The sequence below is a fragment of the Macaca nemestrina genome, chromosome 15 (genome assembly GCF_043159975.1).
Source record: "Macaca nemestrina isolate mMacNem1 chromosome 15, mMacNem.hap1, whole genome shotgun sequence".
Lineage (NCBI taxonomy): Eukaryota > Metazoa > Chordata > Mammalia > Primates > Cercopithecidae > Macaca > Macaca nemestrina.
In genome coordinates, this window is record NC_092139.1 from 36,179,587 (window position 1) to 36,194,222 (window position 14,636).

The window sequence follows — 14,636 nt, forward strand, 5'->3', positions numbered from 1 at the left end:
CGTGCGCCTGTGATTCCTGTAACGCCGAGGGAGGCTGAAGCTGGAGATGGCTTGAGGCCAGGAGTTAAATATATATATTTTAAAAATAATAATATTTTTAAAACTGGGCTACGCTGATACCTTGTGCAACACGGCAATTGGGGTTTTGCAGATCAGACCTTCAGCTCATAGGAGGAGCGTTTAAATCTTAATGGCAGATACAAATTGAATTAAATTTTATTTGTTACTGAAAGGGAAATAAACCTGACCTCCCGCCCTTGGAGTATCTCCGTAAGAAATCTATGTGTAAATGCCGCTTTGATATGTACCTGACACTTGAAACGCTGAATAAGCACCGGCCAGCTTTACGAAATAGGAACGTTTCCCCCAAAGGTCTGGTGAGCCATCTCTTTGAAATGTAAACAGTGACGAAGATAGTGCCCTTATCTCCCTGTCACCTTGGGAGTTTAGCTTAGGTGCCTAGCTCCAAACTGGTAACCGCCCGTTTGTCATAGATAAAAGTTTTATTTTTTATTTTTGATAAAGGCAATTAAAAGATGGCTACTCCAATTACCAGGTGAATTTAGGATGAACTATGAAAAATTGTACAGCAAACAATGTCAAATCCTCTTACAAGGGGGCAAATTACCATTAATTTTGAGGACATGTTTGTAATAGATTGTATCTGCCCAACTAGATAAAAAGTAAGATATCTTTCTGTCTGGCATCTGATTAGCAGATTGTATATGATGTGCTTCCCAGTCCAGTTCAATATTATTTGGTAATAAAACTTATCTTTATTTTCTACGTTTGTGTAGGGGATTTTCTGGGTTAGCAGGAGATTTTGTTTTTATTTTCTCCAACACCCCCTTCCATCCTCTTATTTCTTCTTACCTTCCCAATGTCAGCCTTCTGAGACTTCTCTGTTCTCCAGTACTCAGGAGATAGAGAACAAGGCCCCAAGGCCATTGTGAGCCAGAAGACAGACAAACAATTCTTGATATTCTGTCCTGGCTTTCACAGAAAGGACCAATTCCCTTCTCTTGTCTTAGAGGCTGCCATGTTAGTACTGGGCAGAATCTGTTACTGAAACAACAGGGGTTGGGTCTAGGTCCTGCTGCTTGCCAGTCAGAAAGCCAATCACTGAGACAACGAGTATTGCAAGGGAAGAAGGCTTTAATTGAGTGCTGCAGCCAAGAAGATGGGAGATCAGTCTCACATCCATCTCCCTGACTGATCAAAATCAGGGGTTTGTGTAGCAGGGAAGAAACGTAACTGTGGGAAAACAGAACTTAGGGAGAAATAAGAAAGAGGATTTGGAACAGGAATCAGGTGATTGGTTAGGCAATCATGACTGATGAGGAGTGTGGGTTCTCATTGTCCAGATGCAATGATCTGGTAAGTTGGAGCTCCTTGATACTATCTGGGAGGCCTGATGGTTGGTTTTCCTGAGAAAGGAACGCAGGACAAATGTGACCTTCTCAAGTTTTAAGACTGGGGGAATCCATTTCTTTTCTTTTTCTTTTTCTTTCTTTTTTTTTTTTTTTTTTTTTCTGAGACAGGGTCTTGCTCTGTCACCCAGGCTAGAGTGCGGCAGCATGATCACCACTCACTGTAGCCTCAACCTCCTGGGCTCAAGTGAGTCTTCCACCTCAGCCCCGAGTAGTTGGGACTACAGGCGCATGCCACCACACCTGGCAAATTTTTTTATTTTTTTGTAGAGATGGGGTTTCACCACATTGCCCGGGCTGATCTTAAATTCCTAGGCTCAAGTGATTCTCCCACCTCAGCTTCCCAAAGTGCTGGGATTACAGGCATGAGCCACCGCACCTGGCCTGGAAGGACCAATTTCTGTTTATTCAAAGAAACCATAAACATCAGTTCTGTGGGACAATTGGGACAGTTTCAAATCCAGCCCCTGATCTGGAGCCCTCCCTCAGCATCCCTCTGTGCTCCATGTGACTGTTACTCATCACGTGAATAAAATCTATGGAACAGTTTAATTAAAAATACAAGGACAGAGGTGACATCAATGAGAAATCTCTGTCCCTTCTGTTTAATTTTGCTGTGGACCTAAAATTCCTCTAAAAATGAAGTCTATTCATAAAAGAGAAAAATTAGGAAAATTTTGCAATGTTTTACTTGCCCCTCACCCTGCTTTCCTCCCTGGCTCTTCAGCAGTCTCGAAGCCTACATTCACAGCATGGGATGCAATAATGACAGACCCACAGCTAACATCATACTCAGTGGTGAAAACTGAAAACTTTTCCCCTAAGGTCAGTGACAAGACAAGGATGCCCACTTGTGCCGCTTCTATTCAACATTGTACTGGAAGGTCTGTTTCCAGCAATTAGACAAGAAAAAACAAGCCATCCAAATGGGAAAGGAAGAAGTAAAACTATCTCTATTCACAGATGATGTGATCTTATATATAGTAAAGCCTACATTTCTATAACTAACAAGCAATTTGAAAATAAGAAAATAGTTCCATTTGCAATAGCATCAAAAATAATAACATATTTAGGAATAACTTTAACCAAGAAGGAACAAGATTTGTACACTGAAAATTACAAATCATTGCTGAAAGAAATTGTATAAGCTCCAAATAAATGAAACTACATACTGTGTTCATGGGTTGAAAGACTTAATATTGTTAAAATGGCATTACTCCTCAAAGCAATCTACAGCTATCCCTGTCAAAATTCCAATGGCCTTTTTGCAGAAATGGAAAAGTTGATCCTAAAGTTCATAGGGAATTTTAAGGGACCCAGAATAGCCAAAACAATTTTCAAAAAAAACAAGGTTGGAGGACTCACTCTTCTTAATTTTAAAACTTAACACAAAGCTTCAGTAATTAAAACAGTGTGGCACTGCCGTAAGCGTAGACATAGACCAATGGATAGGATTGAAAGTCCAGAAATGAAACCATAGAGAAATGGTTAATTGCTTTTCAATGAGGATGCCAAGACCATTTAATGGGGAAAGAATAGCCTTTTCAATAAATAGTGCTGGAACAACTGGATAACCACAAGTAAAAGAATGAAGTTGGACCTCTACCTTCCACTATATACAAAAATTAACTCAAAGACGATAAAGATCTAAATATAAAAGCTAAAACTCTTAGAAGAAAGCATAGGGGTTAATTTTCATTACCTGGCATCTGAAAAGTTGTTTCTTAGATATGGCACCAAAAGCAGAAGCAACAAATGGAAAAATAAATTGGGCCAGTCGTGGTGGCTCCCCCCTGTAATCCCAGCACTTTAGGAGGCCAAGGCAGGAGGATCATTTGAGCTCAGGAGGTCAAGACCAGACTGGGCAACACAGACCCTTCTCTACCAAAAAAAAGAAAAATTCCCCAAAAAATAGCTGGGCATGGTGGCAGGCACCTGTAGTCCCAGCTACTTGGGAGGCTGAAATGGGAGGATAGCTTGAGTTTGGGAGTTCCAGGCTGCAGTGAGCCATGATTGTACCACTGCACTCTAGCCTGGATGACAAGAGTGAGACCCTGTCTCAAAAAAGAAATAGAAATTTATCAAAACTTAAAACTTTGTGCACCAAAGGACACTACTGGAAGAGTGACAAGGCAACCCATAAGAATGAAAGAAAATATTTGCAAATCGTATATCTGATAATGGTCTAGCATCCAGAATATATTAAGATGTCTATGACTCAATAACAAAAAGACTAACAACCCAATTTTTAAATGAGCAAATGACTTGAATAAAGGTTTCTTCAAAGAAGTAAGTGCATACAAAACAGCCATCAAGAACACACCAAAAAAAATGCTTAATGTCACTAGTCATTAGAGAAATGCAAACTAAAACCATAATAAAATGCCACTTCACGCCCACTAGAATGGCTATAATAAAAATACTTTTTTAATGGAAAATAACAACTGTTGGCAAAGATGTGGAGAGATTAGAACCCTTATACTGTACATTGCTGGTAAGAATTTAAAGTGTTCTATCTGTTGGGGAAATCCGTTTGGTGGTTCCTCAATAAGTTAAACATAGAATTAGCATTTGACCCAGCATTTCCACTCCAAGCTGTATGCCCCAAATAATTGAAAACAGGTGTTCAAACAAAAACTTGTATAGCATGTTTACATCAGCACTATTCAGAATAGCTGAAAGGTGGAAACAATCCAAATGTTCATCAGTTGGTGAATGGATAAGCAAAATATGATAAATCCATACAATCAAATAGTATTCAGCCATAAAAAGGAATGAAGTATTGATACATGGTATAACATGGATGAACCTTGAAAGCATTATGCTAAGTGAAAAAAACCAGACGCAAAAGACCATATACTGTATCATTCCACTTAAATGAATTTATATGTCCAGAATAGGCAGATCCATGGAGACAGAAAGCAGGTTAGTAGCAGGGTCTAGTGGGAAGGTGAAATGCAAAATGACCACTTAATAGGCACAGGATTCCCTTTTGGGGTGATGGAAATGTTCTGGAATTGCCATAATGGGATGTCTTAATTGAAGAATCACATAAAAGGAAAAAGAAATTTAAAAATAAGAAAATAGGCCGGGCGCGGTGGCTCAAGCCTGTAATCCCAGCACTTTGGGAGGCCGAGACGGGCGGATCACGAGGTCAGGAGATCAAGACCATCCTGGCTAACACGGTGAAACCACATCTCTACTAAAAATACAAAAAACTAGCCGGGCGAGATGGCGGGTGCCTGTAGTCCCAGCTACACAGGAGGCTGAGGCAGGAGAATGGCGTGAACCTGGGAGGCGGAGCTTGCAGTGAGCTGAGATCCAGCCACTGCACTCCAGCCCGGGCTGGAGCGAGACTCCATCTCAAAAAAAAAAAGAAAAGAAAAGAAATACAAAGAAAAACAACAGCAACAAATGAAAATTTTCTGGAATTAGATAATGGTGATTGTTGGGCAATACTGTGAATGTACTAAACGCCTCTGTGCAACTTAAAATGGTTAAAATGGTTAAATGTGAAATTTCTTCTATTAGAATGAATTGAGATAAATATCACCTTTACATGAGCTAAAAGCCAAGGATACACACTTGCCTCAACTGCACTTTTCTTCTTCAAGTAAGACCAAATTAAATTTAGCTAGGGAGCATTTATGGAAATGAGCTTGAATCGCCTGTGTTCTCAAAAGAATCTTCAAAAGGATTCAAAAGTACTTAAGATGCTCAAAACTTCAAAGATCTTAGAATTTCTCTTATTGGGAGTTATAAGCAATTATAGTGAATCAAAGCAGTATTTGTGTAAATGAGCCCATAACCATACATGTTCTCAAAGAACCTTCTTGTTGCTAGTCAAATCAAAGTAAGATGAATCCAATCAGTATTTGTAAAAATAAGCAGTCTAAAGAAGCTCAAGGTAATATATATATATATATATATAAAATATCTTTTGAAAAGATTTTTTTAAAGACTAATACTGTGTGTTTAATGAATCAGAAGCCAAAGCGGGCCAGGCATGGTGGCTCACATCTGTAGTTCCAGCACTTTGGGAGGCCAAGGCAGGTAGATCACTTGAAGCCAGGAGTTCAAGACCAGCCTGGCTAATATGGCAAAACCCCATCTCTACTAAGAATATTAATATAAAAAATTAGCCAAACTTGGTGGCATGCGCCTGTAGTCCCAGCTACTTGAGAGGCTGAGGCAGAAGAAATGCTTGAATCCAGGAGGCGGAGATTGCAATGAGCCAAGTGAGCTGAGATTACCCCACTGCACTGCACTCCAGCCTGGGTGACAGAGCGAGACATTGTATCAAAAAAAAAAAAAAAAAAAAAAAAAAGAAGAAGAAGAAAAAGAAGAAGCCAAATCAGAAAAAGGAAGGAAAAAAAGACTAATACTGCAGTATTAGTAAACACAAGTTCAAACATTCTACTCAATTTATTGCTGATTAGAATACATTGATATTAATGTAAACTTTAAACAAACCAGGTGAGAAACACACTTTCATCTCACTTATTATTTGTCAGAGCTATTTATGATATTTGTGAAAAGGAGTTCTGAATCCCATATTTTTTTTCTTTTTTAGCCTCAATATATTACCACATTAAGAATCCCATATTGTTCTTAATAAATTTACAAATGTAGTCAAAAGCATTCAAAATATGTATTGTTATATGGAGGAGTTACAATGACTCAGCAGGATTTGTGAAATCAACTTAGAATTGTTCTCCAAAGAATCATAAAAAATATTCTAAAAGCATTCAAAAGTACTCCAACTCTAACTTCTTTTTTGAACTACTATTGCTAACTAGATAACTAGTGACAACTCGAGACACATGTATGTCCTGGAGCCTCTCTTTTACATACTCTAGTTATTCTAATTATGTCTAGTTACCTAGTTAGTCTGGGTTATCTTGTTATCTCTACTTGTCAATAGTTCTCACTAGTTGTATGAACAAGAAATAAGCTATAGTTAACAAAAATGTATGGTTGACATTCTTTGCTTAAGATTTGCCCTTGACTTTGATCTTGGGCATGAACTTCAACCTTAGACTTCGAGGTTCAATATAAGGGTGAGAGACAGGCTCAGGTGATGGTACCAGAGTAAGCATCACACAGTCAGGGCGATGATCCGTATCTGCATCATCAAGAGGATCAGAGTAAGGGTGACTGTCAGGGTCAGTGGCCGTGAAAGGAGGGGGGGCAGTCAGACTCAGAGTGAGACTGAGGGTCAAGGTCAGAGTCAGAATGGGGTGAATGTGAGGGTGAATGTCAGGGCCAGACTGAAAGTGAGAGTGATGGTCAGACTGAGGTGATGAAATGAGAATGGGGGCTAGGATGAGGGTGAGGTTGAGAATTAGGGTGATGATCTAGGTTGGGGTTTGGGAGAGAGTAGGCTGAGCATTTGATTCAGGTTAGAATCAAGGTGAGGATGAGAGTCAGGGTCACAGAGATGTTAAGGATGTGATGTCCTGGTGCGTGCCTATAATCCCAACTACTCAGGAAGCTGAGGATTGCTTGAGTCCAACAATTAGAGGTCAGCCTGGGCAATGTAGCGAGACCCTGTCTCAAAAAAGGAAGGGGATTGTGATTTAGGGTAAAGATGGGGCCAGAGTGAGGGTCAGAGTCACTGTTAATGTCAGGCTGAGGGTGAGGGTTAGTGTTTGATTTAGGATCAGAGTAGGTCCCAGTGAGGATTAAAGTCAGAGTGAAAGCAGGTGCACGGTGAGTGTGAGCATGGGTGTGAGAGAGAGATCAAAGTCAGTGTCAAGGTAAGCGTCCACCTGAGGAATAAACTCAGAGTGAGGATGAGTGAGCAGGGCAGGGTCAGGGCAACAGTGATGATGAAGGTCTCATTTAGAGTCAAGGGCAAGTGTCAAGATGAAGCTGAAGGTCAGGGTGAATGTGAGAGTGAGGGAGAGTGAGGTCTACCTGAGGATGAAAGTGAGAGAAAAAGTGAGAGTCAAGTGCAATTCAGGTCCAGTGTATGAGGCTTAGGTCAGGTTTAAGGCAGGGGTCGGGATGAGGGTTATGCTCACAATGCGGGTCAGGTTGAGGATAAAGGTCAGGCTCAAGGCCAGAGAGTGTTAGGGTAAAGGTGGGCATGAGGTTCAGGGTCAGGGAGAAGATGTGAGTGAGTTGACATTGAGGATGTCCTTCATGATAAGTGTCAGTGTCACGGTCATTACTTTTTGTGCCTTACAACAAATTGGGATGAACCTAGTCAATTTAAGTCAGAATCATACATTCATATCAAAGGTAACTTACTATGGTGAATTCAATCAAATATATATGAAACTAAGCAGAATTGTTGAAAACAGGTTGAAAACAGACAGGAAACCATGCTTCCAACTAAGGTTCAGGTCCAGGTTCGGGAATATTTCAAATGAAATGTCTCATTGTGCATTAGAGCATATTTAAATGAAACCAAGCTGTTTATGTCAAACGAGCTCAGAATCTGTCATTTTTCCTGAATAAGACTGAGTGCTCCAGAGAAATAGAACCAACAGAATTTTTGTGTTTTATATATTTGTGTATGTGTACACACACACAGGTATATATACAAATACACATACACATATATACACACATATACAGCCGATGTATATGTGGGTATATATATACACATATATACATAGTAGGAGAGCCGATGGTGCCGTTCCAGTCCAAAGGGACAGCCTGCTGAAGAATTCCCTCTGGTCTTTTTTTTATTTTTATTTTTGAGATAGGGTCTCACTCTGCACTCTGTCACCCAGGCTAAAGTGCAGTGGCATGATCATGGCTCACTGCAGCCTCGACCTCCTGGGCTCAAGCAATCTTCCCACCTCAGCCTTCCAAGTAGCTGGAACTACAGGCACACACTACTATGCCTGGCTAGTTATTAATTTTTTTTTTTAGAGATGGGGTCCCTCTCTGTCACCCAGGCTGGTCTTGAACTCCTGGCCTCAAGTGATCCTCTCACCTCAGCCTCCCAAAGTGCTGGGATTAAAGGAGTGAGCCATTGCCCTTGGCCTCAAATTTTTATTGCTTGTTAGAATAAATTGACATGAAAGTAAGCTTTATCTAATAATAATAATTTTAAAAAGGTGAGAAACACATGTCATCAAAACTGTACTTAGAGCTAAGACAAAGGGAAACATTATATGTGAAAGACATCTCAAAATCACCTATTGTCCTTAATAAATTTTTTTAAGTACTCAAAGATTTATTTATTTATTTATTTATTTATTTATTTATTTATTTATGTATTTTGAGACAGAGTCTCACTCTGTTGCCCAGGCTGGAGTACAGTGGCTCGATCTTGGCTCACTGAAACCTCTGCCTCCCAGGCTCAAGCGATTCTCCTGCCTTGGCTTCCCAAGTAGCTGGGATTACAAGTGCGTGCCACCACATCTGGCTTTTTGTATTTTTTGAGTAGAGATGTGGTTTCACCATGTCGACCAAGCTTGTCTCGAACTCCTGAGCTCAGAGAGTTTGCCCACCTTGGCCTCCCAAAGTGTTAGAATTACAGGCGTGAGCCACCTTAAAGATGAGAGACTTAAAGATTGATTTCTATTTGGGAGAATTATAATGAATCAAAAGCAGCATTCGTGTAAATGAGCTCATTCTCACATTGCTCTTAAAAGATCCTTCTTATTGCCAGTTAGAGCAAACTAAGTAGAATCTAGAATGCTGAAGCCAACATAGAATCACTAACTGTTGTCAAATAATCTTTTGTACTCCAAAGTACTCCAAAATATACAAAAGTATTCAAAAGTGCCAAACTCTAACTTCTGATTGCTAAATAGCTACCCTTCCAGTTCCACACTCACAACCTAAACCCTCCCTTATAGACACTGCCTTCCAACATACCAGGTGCCCTCAGCCCCGTGTCCACTTCCCTACACCACTTGCCCCACATCCACTCAATATCTATGCCCTGACGCTCACCCACACACCACCTACCTCTGCCCTATAAACCACTCAGTGCCTACCCTTGCAGCCCATGCCCACTGATATGGTTTGGCTCTGTGTTCCCACCCACCCAAATCTCATCTCGAATTGTAATCCCCACGTCAGGGGAGGGACCTGGTGGGAGGCGATTGGCTCATGGAGGTGGTTTCATCTATGCTGTCCTCATGATAGTGAGTTCGCACAAGATCTGATGGTTTAAAAGCGTTTGGCAGTCCCCTGCCCCCTCTCTCTTTCCTGCCACCATGTAAGACATGCCTTGCTTCCCCTTCACCTTCCACCATGATTGTAAGTTTCCTGAGGCCTACCCAGCCATGTGCAACTGTGAGTCAATTAAACCTCTTTCCTTTATAAATTACCCAGTCTTGGGTAGTTCTTTATAATAGTGTGAAAATGGACTAATCCACCCATTCACCACCTTCTGACCCATAGTCATTCTCTACTTACTCCCTCAAATACCCCGTAACCTACCCCACATTACATACCAACGCCCTACCCACACCCTGCCGCAAACTCCTTTACTACATTCTCATAACGATTCCGACACTGACACCCTAATCCTGACTGTGACACTGACCTTCCCTCTGACCCTGTACCTCCAGCTCACTCTCATACTCACTCTGGTCCTAACAATGAGCCTGACCTTCACACTCACACTGACTCTGAACTTCGCCTTTGGATTCGCCTCACCTCACTGAATAGAACAAAAAAACCAGCCTCCTTGAACAGAGGAAACTCTTTAGCAGACTGCCTTTGGACTGGAACTGCACCATTGGCTTTCCTGGGGCTCCAGCCTGCCAGCCTCCATAATTGTGTGAAGCAATTCCTTATACTAAATCTCCATATGTGTGTGTGCATGTGGTGTATACGCATATAAATACACATTCTATTGGTTCTTTTTCTCTGGAGAACCCTGACTCATTCAGGAAAAATGACAGATTCTGAACCCGTTTGACATAAACAGCTTGGTTTCCTCTAAATATGCTCTAATGCACAGTGGACATTTCATTTGAGATGTTTCTGAAGCTGGACCTGAACGTTAGTTGGAGTGTGGTTTCCTGCCTGTTTTCAACTGTTCTGTTCAGCTTTACATATATTTAATTGAATTCACCATAGGGAGATGATTCTGATTTAAATTGTGTAGGTTCATCCTAATTTGTGGTAAGTCACAAAAAAATAAGGAAATTTAGAGAACAATGTGTGATTGTAAGATTATTTTCTCTAATACTGATTAGATTCACGTAATTTGGCTCTAAGTTATTTTTATCTGCTCTATCTCACCATTTCATACTTATTAAGGGAGAAAGTCTGGTTCTTAGCTTGTTTACTGCTTGGTTGTACATAATTTAATCTATATTTCTACTAACAACATAATAGAGTACTTTGGAGGATAATGACTGCTTCTGAACTAGGTTTCACTAATACTGCTTAGATTCACCTTAATTTAATGCACTTTAAGATTCTATGTTTGTATTCTACGTGCATGTTATGAGCTAGCTTGTATATATTATGAAGTTTACATATCATTTATTAAATGTATAAATTTCATTTATAATGGATGAGTGATTTTGAACTTGACTTCATTTGTATCACCTAATTTATGTGCTACTAGCCAGGTGTGGCACCTCACACCTGTAATCCCAGCACTTTGGGAGGCCAAAGTGGGAGGATCTCTTGACCCCAGGGTTAGAGATCAGCCTGGACGCCATGGCGAGACCCCATCTCTATTAAAAAGAAATAATTTTTTAAATTAAAATATGTATTACATATGCCTAGCTACACTTTAATTATTCCTAAGAGGTTACAATCACTTTTCAGAACAATGTCTGATTCTGAGCTTGTTCATTAATATACTGCTTATTTTTTAATTTTAATTTTTATTTTTACTAGATATGCTCTAACTCATCTTAAAGAGGAGAATCTGTGGGAAATGGGTCTGGGAAGATCATTGGTCAGCTCTGGTCCCAGAAACTTGGGCAGGCACCCCCTGTAAAGCACTTGTCAACATGGGGACTTGTCTTCTACGCAGAAAAGTGGTGACTCACACCACGGGCAAGTGGCAGATATTCAGCCTCTGGAAGAGAATACTGGGGACAATTGCTGGCAGCACAGGTTGGCACTTGGACTCTGAAGCAAAAAATAGGGACTTCACTTCTGGAGGGAGAGGTGGGGACACAGCCCCAGGGCAGGGGGAGGGGATTTAGCTTCTTCAGGGAGATGCAGGGAGGAAGCTTCTGGAGTGGGAAGTCTGTAATGAGTGGCATGGATTTAGTCTGTAGAACTGAAATCAAAACTCATCTACTAGAAAGGTTAAGTGTAGACGTAGCCTTTGGGACAAGTGGTGAGGACATAGCGTCTGGAGGGAGAAGCAAGAACGTAGCCTCTGCTGAGGGAAATGAACATGTAATCTCTGGGGCAAAAGATAGGTGCTTAACGTCTGGCATTGAAATCCAGACCCAGCCTCTGGAAGAAGAGTGGACTTACCCCTCGACAGATGGTGGAAACCTTGCTTATGGGACAAGCATTGGGAACTCAGCCACTAGAGTCAAAATCAGGGCAGGCATAGACTCTGGGGCAAAAAGTGGAAACTTCACCTCTGGGGTGAACAGTGGGGGCTTCTTCTCTGGAGTCAGATGGGGACTCAGCGTTGGGAAGAATACAGTGGACTTTTTATATTCTGGAGACAGAAGTAGCCTTTAGGGAAAGAGACAGCGATAGCCTGTAGAGCCCAAATCCAGATGCAGCCTCTGGAGGGAGAAGTAGGGCCCTCACCTCTCGGGAGACCTCTAGGAACTCAGCTTCCAGCTCTAAAAGCAGAGCCCTAGACTCAGATGTGGGTAGTGGGATGTAGTCTCTGAGGCAAGAGATGCCTTCTGCAGTCAGAATTGGAGCTCAGCCTCTGGAGAGGGAAGTGTGGACCTAGCCTAGACTCTTAGCCTTTGGATGGAGAAGTAGGGTCAGTCTCTGGTGTGGGAAATGGGAATTTAGATTCTGTGTGGGAAGTGGGGATTTAGCTTTTGAAGTGGGAGATGTGGTCTTAGCCTCTGAAGCTGAAGATCTAGATTCAGCTTCTGGAGGGAAAAGCTGGCACATAGTCGTGGGTGGTCGCGGTCAAAATCAGTTCCACAGAGGGGCCTGTATGCCAGGCTGGAGGAGCTCCCCCTAGTGAGTGAGGGAAGCAGGACACTTTGAAATGAATGTTTCTCAGCCTGTTCGCACATGGAAAGTTTACAAAGCACTTAAGAAGCGTGTAAGGTTTGTTTAAAATGAATAAGTTATTTTGAGTTTGATTTAACATAAACTCTTATATATCTAACTCTTATATACTCTAAGTTACTCTAAGAAGGTCCTTTTGAGAATGCTTGAGTCTGCACTTGTTTTAATATCAACTGTTACATGTGAATTATCTCTAAGTAATAAAAGTGTGGTGGAAAATGAATGAGTAATTTTGAGCTTGATTTCACCTAAAATGCTTAGTATTGACTACATTGAGTCTAATTCCCACATAACAAGTTAGGTTAAGGACATATTCCTTAATAGTGCTTAGATTTATCTAAATTAGTTCTAACTCATTTTATTTATTTTCTCACTATTAGAAGTTTCCTTAGAGGGGAATGTCTGATTCTTAGCTTGTTTGCAAACACTCTACTTGTTTGTAAACATACACTTCTGTTTCAACATAATAAGGTACTTTGGAGTTACCTTAGAGGTAATGCGACACTGTTTTTATTTAACCTACTTAATTTGTTCCAACTTGCACTTAGATGGTACTTTTCAGGTAACTGCGTTTCCTTTTTTTCTTTTTCTTTTCTTTCTTTTCTTTTATTTTCTTTCTTTCTTTTTTTTTTTTTTTTTTTTTTTTTTTTGAGACAGAACTTCACTCTCGTGGCCCACACTGGAGTGCAGTGGCACGATCTCAGCTCACTATGACCTCTGCCTCCTGGGTACAAGCAATTATCCTGCCTCAGCCTCCCAAGTAGCTGGGATTACAGGTGTGTGCCACCACGCCTGGCTAATTTTGTATTTTTTTACTACAGACGGGGTTTCACCATGTTGGTCAGGCTGGTCTTGCATTCCTGACCTCAAGTGATCCACCCACCTCGTCCTCCTAAAGTGCTGCGATTACAGGCATGAGCCACCATGCCCAGCCAAGGTGACTGTGTTTCTGAACTTGTTTGCATATGTGCAATTTACGCAGCACTTACAAAGCTCATACATTTTATTTTAAATGCCTGCTTTTGAGTTTGTTCTCACATAGATGTCATTTGTCCTAATTTACCATATGAAGTTGAGTTTGGGAATACTACTTAGATTTATCTTCATTTGTTCAAACTTACAAAAAGATACTTAGTTGGAGATGAGTCTTTCTGAGCCAGTTTGTTAGTTTGTCTTTCTGAGCTAACATGCTCTAGTTCACAATAAGTCAATCTAGCTCAGTTTCAATTTTAACATAAGCTGCTTAATTGCATTTATATTTACTCCGACTCATAATAAGAAGTTACTTTTAAGATCAAAGTGTGAGGTCAGGCATGGTGGCTCACACGTGTAATACTTTGGGAGGCCGAGGCAGGTGGATAGCTTGAGCTCAGGAGTTCGAGACCAGCCTGGGCAACATGGTGAAACCCTGTCTTCACAAAAGACACAAAAAAGTTAGCCAGATGTAAGTAGCTTGTGCCTGTGGACCTGGATACTTGGAGGCTGAGGTGGGAGGATTGCTTGAGCCTGGGAGGCAGAGGTTGTGGCAGCAGCATTTGATCCAGAGCAACTCTGTCTTGAATAAGGGCTGGGCAAAATAAGGCTGAGACCTACTAGGCTGCATTCCCAGGAAGCTAGGCATTTTAAGTCATAGGATGAGATTGGAAATCAGCACAAGATACAGGTCACAGAGACCTTGCTGATAAAACAGGATGTGGTAAAGAAGCTGGCCAAAACAAAAATGATGATGAAAATGACCTCTGGTGGTCCTCACTGCTTATTATACACTGAGTATAATTCATTAGCATACTAAAAGATGCTCCCACTAGCGCCATGACCGTTTACAGATGCCATGGCAATGTCAGGAAGACCCTATATGGTCTAAAAGAGGGAGGAACCCTCAGTTCTGAGAACTGCCTACCCCTTTTCCAGAAAACTCATGAATAATCCACACCTTGTTTAGTATACAATCAAGAAATAACTATAAGTATAGTCAGTCCGGCAGCCCATGCCACTGCTATGCCTATGGAGTGGCCATTCTTTTATTCCTTTTTTTTTTTTTTTTTTTTAATA